The 5,806-nt window shown below is 39.9% G+C and overlaps 1 long non-coding RNA gene across 11 annotated transcripts in view; it reads left to right on the top strand.

Moving 5' to 3' along the window:
- The window catches only part of LOC102677662, a 44,688-nt gene extending 39,510 nt beyond the window's left edge, over positions 1-5,178 (top strand). For 10 of the 11 annotated variants that reach the window (XR_004150619.1, XR_004150618.1, XR_004150624.1 and 7 more), the window contains 2 exons: positions 4,638-4,760; positions 4,834-5,178. This is a non-coding gene — a long non-coding RNA (uncharacterized LOC102677662). Of the gene's footprint in view, positions 1-1,888; positions 4,761-4,833 lie in introns of all 11 variants that reach the window. The other variant, XR_004150612.1, reaches the window with a different exon arrangement.
- The last annotated feature ends 628 nt before the right edge of the window (positions 5,179-5,806 follow it).

Here is a 5,806-nt window from a genome sequence, read left to right as displayed (position 1 = left end):
GCATCGCGGCCGTGGATCTGAATTCGTGGCGATGAAGCGAGGAAAAACGCTTTTTCCCGCGGGTGAAATATCGTAATTTCGCGTATTAAAATCCGACCGAAACCGATGGATCTAATTTATAAATTTGTATTACGATTGTATTTTTAATGGATAAGGTAAAGTTGATTAAACATCAGAGAAGCGAACGTCAGATCGTCGTGATGTTTTATATATATATAATCGATATAAATAAATATAATATATAATATATAAATATATAATCGATAAAAAAAAAGAAGAAGAAACTAAATTTGCACACATAAATATTTTAATAAAGCGAAATAAGTTGAGAAAGTTTTGTCACGAAGTAAACTCGAGAATTTTTCGCAATATTCCATATATCTATTCGTTTGTCCATATATATATATATATACACTCACAAAGAAGTAAGGACTTGGATAAACGCAAACATTCGAAACATTCGAATGAAATCACATTTTGATCAGCGAATAGATTAGAATTAATTAATTCGAAAAAGAAAAAGAAAGAAATAAAAAGTTGTAGCTATAAATTTCTATAGTGTAACTATACGTATCCAATTTCTATAAAGGCAGTTTTATTTACAGTTTTATTTTAAAGGAAACACATTTCTCTGAATTAGAATCATAAGCTGTAAATATTTCGAACTCGTAAAAGTCGTAGCTACTTTGTCGTTTAATTTCGAAAACTGTCGGTGAAACAGGTAAAGGCACGTTTTGAAATACGGCGTGATCTCGCGTGAGTACGCGTATCTCTGGGCCCGTAACAACGTTCCAATAAAAATAAAAAAAAAAAAAAACGACAAAGAAGGAACGGAGGGAGAAATTAGTTTTTCATCCCGGTTCATTTACCCGCTTCTAAACGCGCCTCCTTTCTTTCCGCTTCGGGATAATGCCGAGTTATTAAAGTCGCGTTACACACTCGCCAACTTTCATACGTATGCAGGCGGTTTTTTAATGAATACGATTTTTCGAAGATCGCGCGCTCGAAACGGCGATGCGTCTTTGATCGTCGGCTCGAGATAAATTAAAATTAAGCAGAGCTCGGGCTTGCAACGTTTGTGGAGAGCGAGAGAGAAAACAAGAGAGAGAGAGGAGAGAGAGAGAAGGGAGCGCAGGAGCGCATCGCGTTGAATTAATTGAATTCATTGAAATCTGAAGACTTGAATTCATTCAGTATCTCTCTCCCGACCGAGATTGGAATCTCGAGAAACCGCAATTAACGAACGAGTAGACCTTCGTTGTGGCTCGGAATAATTTTCTTAGAAACGAGTTAAGCGTCGAATCGTGGCTACGAGGGATGGAACTCGAACTTCGAAACCGTTGAAAAATGGAGAACAACGTTGACGTTTCTACGAATCGTCGTCGGTGAATTCCAATAGTTAACCCATTCGCGATTGTAGCTCGAGGAAACTCTTCCCAACTGTAAACCATGGTTAAACCGCAACGATTAATTTTTATTTACCGTTTAATAACGGTATGCATTAATTATTATTGATTTTAAAACTCTTTACTCTTCGATATCATCGATCATTTTTTTAAATATTCAGATAGATCGATTTAAATAATGATTGTTACGATACATATATTTGTTGAAGATATATTATATAATTAAATAACAAAGATTCACAGGTACGAATAACTTCAACGATGCAATTTTTCTACTCTACTGACAAACAATATTATTTTGACTTTCAAGCACGGTTGATATAATTTTTCAAAAACTTAATTTCGAGTTTAATCAATTACGAAGCGATGTTTTTAACAACAACATCGCGACATTGTACGATTTTATTTTCTTGACACGTATCAACACGTCATCCGTTAATGCGAATCCGGGTTAAACCGTCGATCCTCTCCTATTTTCCCAGGAAATCACCTATTTCAAGGATGCGCTGGAGACGTGTGTGAGAGAGAGAGAGAAAGAGAGAAAGAGAGAGAGATGGGCGCGCAAGCTCAAATCCTACATTCCTCAAGGCGAAGCTAGAGCGAAACGGACGAGTACAGAATCCATTTAGATAAGTAAACGACTTTGTTAATTAGATTTGTCGAAAGTAAAGCGGAGGTGGGAGTGAGCACAGCTGGGGAAGGTGAAATAATCCCCGGCACACTGAGCGGAAGAGTTGAATCGGCGGGAGGCCGACAAAGAAGCTGCATGCTGCACTTTGACAAAGATTTGCAGGAGAGGAGGGAGGTGAGGGCGTAAAGGACGGAAATGGGGCAGGTGAGGGTGCGGGGCAAGGGGGCGAAGGGCAAACGAGAGAGAAAATTGGGGTGTGCGAAAGCGAGTAAAAGTTTCTCGCGATAATTGTCCGACTTTAAAGCGTCTCGTGATGCTAAATAACGTGCTCGAATCTTGCCTTGTTCTCCTTACTATATCGCTCTATTCTCCTCTGGATCCCGATTTCTTTTCCTCGCGAAAGGAAGAAAAAGATCCTTGACAATGTGGATGATGAATAAATTTCGTTTTAACGTTAATTTAAAATTACACGGTGACGAGATATTTTATATTTATCGCGTTATTTATGTATTTTCGTGAAAAAGTAATCGGATAATAGTAATATTAAATATAATGTTTATGGGAAAAGAGATTTGGAAGATAAAATTGTAACGTTAGATATTTTATATATATTTTTTTTTAATATTAAATGGATAATGTTCGTTAATAACGGATCTTTGTTAATAACGGAGAAAGATAGTATCGACAAATATTTTTTATAGAAAAGGTTAATAAGTGTCATTTTGTAATTACATCGTTCGTTTGCTCTAACCCTTAAAGTAGTAAATAATCAGTGACTTATGAAAGGTAGCGGTTATTTATTATAAGCGTAAGATCTTTGCAATTTGGTATTTTTTTTTCTTTTTTTCATTAAAAGTAGTTAATAAGTGTCAACTCTATTTTATAATTATATCGTTCCTTTTTTTTTTTTTTATTACCAAGTAATCGTGTTGAACAATTCACAAACGGTGATATTACATTATGGAGGACGTGTTTTCATAAAAATATACGTATTATAATGGAACATATTCGTGTTCACCCGGCATAAATTATTTCCAGTGTGTGATTATCAATAGCGCAATGAAATTTTCTTTCGTCCCTTAAACGAAACACGGCCATTTCTCGCACGTAATCGGCGAGGCATGCAAGCGTTCGCCGAAACGCGATAGCAATTAAAGTGTTAATTACTCTGACGAAGCTGAATTGGCAGAAACTGGTGGGTGGTGAGAGGGTGGAAGGAAGTAAGACAAAGGGTTGCGACGCGTTTGGACAAAGATTCAAAGAGAAAGAGAAAGGAAGGAGGTGGGGCATGGCTAGGAAAGGGCGCAGGCGGTGAAACTTTTACGCGATAATTGTCTCGGTTGAAAATACTTTTCGGTCGTTACCTTTCTTGCCACTTGCAGGAAGGCTTGACCCTTCCGTCTTTCAACGCGTCCTCCTCGCGATGCACCCTTGCATTTTTCCGCTTTAGGTAATTCCGCTTTGTCTGTACCGAAATGCGATTATCAACGAGCATAAAAATGCTTGACCAACGCGAATACAGAGGCATCTTAATAAACACATCTTAATAAACAATAACACCTCGAGGATTAAAACCTCGAATATAAATATAAACTTCGTATCTTTATTTCATCGATCAACTTTCATATAAATCAAAGAGAAATTAGAGAAGCGATTAATTAAAGTCTTCTCCAAAAAGCTCGATCGAGATAAATATGTTGTAGATACGTGTTGGTGAGGCAACAGCAATCCATAGACCACCTACGGCCTTACGCCGTAATTTAGAGAGAAAGGAGAGACACAGAATCTGTTAGCGTGGCACAACGAAACTTAGGAAGAAGGTTTCCGCGAAACTGTGGTCCGCAGGGGAGCCGCGCGAACAAAGAGTCGCGTCTCCTGAGCCGAAAGAAGGCTCGGCCTGCCGGTGTCCGACGAAAGGAAACGCTGTGCGCCGTAACCGACGGATAACGATCGTGGGGATCGTGGATCTAGTACCGATTCATGGTCTCTCTCTCTGTCTCTCATTCTATGCGAACAGAGCCATAGGTATGCCCGTTTACGCATACATTTGCCGGACGCGAGATTCCAGCTCTGTGGAAGTAGCTGCCCCTGCAGTTAAGACCTCAGGGTATCAGGTTTCCCCGATTGTATCATCAAACGGTCCCTGCTCGGTTTCTTCGTCATCTTGCGCGGCGAGGCAACCAGCTCGGTTATTTCCAGCCTCCTCCTGCGCTCGCCCTCCCTTTCTCTCGTCCCTATGATTCCCTCCTCGCTCGTGGCCGGCGGCGGCGACGCCGGCGTCGCGCTTTCGAGAAACAAGCTTAATCCGTAAGGACATCTCTCGCGATAGAGGGGTCAACGCCAGCTGCACGCCCTGGGTGACGGTTTGCTCGTTCCGCCGTCTGCTTAGACCGCTGATCACTGCACATGGCGAGAGTCGGCGTTGGATGGCGTTGATCGCTGATTACGCTATTGATGATGAATGGCGTCGTGGTTGAGACGGTAATTCGCTACGAAGCGAATTGTTACGCGTGTCGTCCTCGTCTTTTTCTTGTTTCGCGCGAGGAGTGAGGAAGCTTAACGCATAATAATTTTTCTTTTTTTTTTTTTCTTTTTTTAAGGAGACAACGAGTATAGCTTTGCGACTTAAGCGGTGATGGCCTAACGGTGTTCTTACGCCCTTTCTTTCTACGAACTGGCTCGATTTACGCGTATTAAATATAGAGGCTTTTAAAAGAGAATCCGTGAGTACGATGCTTAATGCGGTGAATATTTATGCGCCCTCGGTTAAAATTCGTTTATACTTTTATTTTTCAGCGCCACGAGAGGGAAAGAAGGGGAAGAAGGGGAGAGGAGAGTGGAAGGACGCGCACGCAATCCGAGACAATATCCCGTTTTGGCTAAGAGGATCGCCATCTCGGCAGTGGCAGTTTTAATAAATTTCGCCGATTTCCAAGCGGCGAAATCTACGCTCACCGCAATGCAACGTCGTGGATTGCGACTATCTACGAGTAAACGGACAGAATACCCGTACTTTCGGTTTATTATACTTCGTTACCACCTCACGATTTTGTAAAACGTTTTAATATCATCGATGTTCTATATGTTTGTAACAAACTTTTATGTTTCAAAAAATAAATAAAAATTTAAAAAATTTAAAAATAATTTTATTGATTTCCACATCCCTCCTATCCTATCTCAAATCGTTGATCATTTATATATTTCAAAAACACAAATCAAAGTTTTCATCAAAATTTTTAACAATTTTTTCAATCAAAATAAAAACCAGGAGAAATTAATCGAATAAAAAAGGAAAACTGTGTACTGTCGATATCGAAACGAGTTAACGAGACAATTAATTGAAAATTAAATAAGGCCGATAATAGAAAATCAACGATGTAGCGCATTCATAACGAGCTTATCGCAGAGTTAGCCGAGGTTTCGCGGTAGCTGTTTTTTCGAATCATGTAATGGATATCCCAACCCTGATTGATGATCTATTACCGCGAAAATAGGTCAACTATATCTGCTGGCCTCGGGCCATGCATGACGTACATCCTGAATTTCAAGCTAATTCTGTTGGCTGCTTTAATTACTGTCGGGCTTCGAAACGTGGCAGATCAAAGCGACACATCAGCTGCAAAGATTTGCAATCGCGAGGAAAATGCAACCTTTGGAATATTGGTTTGGGAATATGGTAAGTCCTATCTCTCGTGAAGTCTTCGTTGGCGAGAAACTTTAAGAATTCGGTCTCTGTTAAAAATTTTCAGTGCCACTTCTTTGCCTATCA

Source organism: Apis dorsata, unplaced genomic scaffold, assembly GCF_000469605.1.
Source record: "Apis dorsata unplaced genomic scaffold, Apis dorsata 1.3 scaffold_264, whole genome shotgun sequence".
Taxonomy (NCBI): domain Eukaryota; kingdom Metazoa; phylum Arthropoda; class Insecta; order Hymenoptera; family Apidae; genus Apis; species Apis dorsata.
This window is presented reverse-complemented; position numbering and strand designations above follow the sequence as displayed.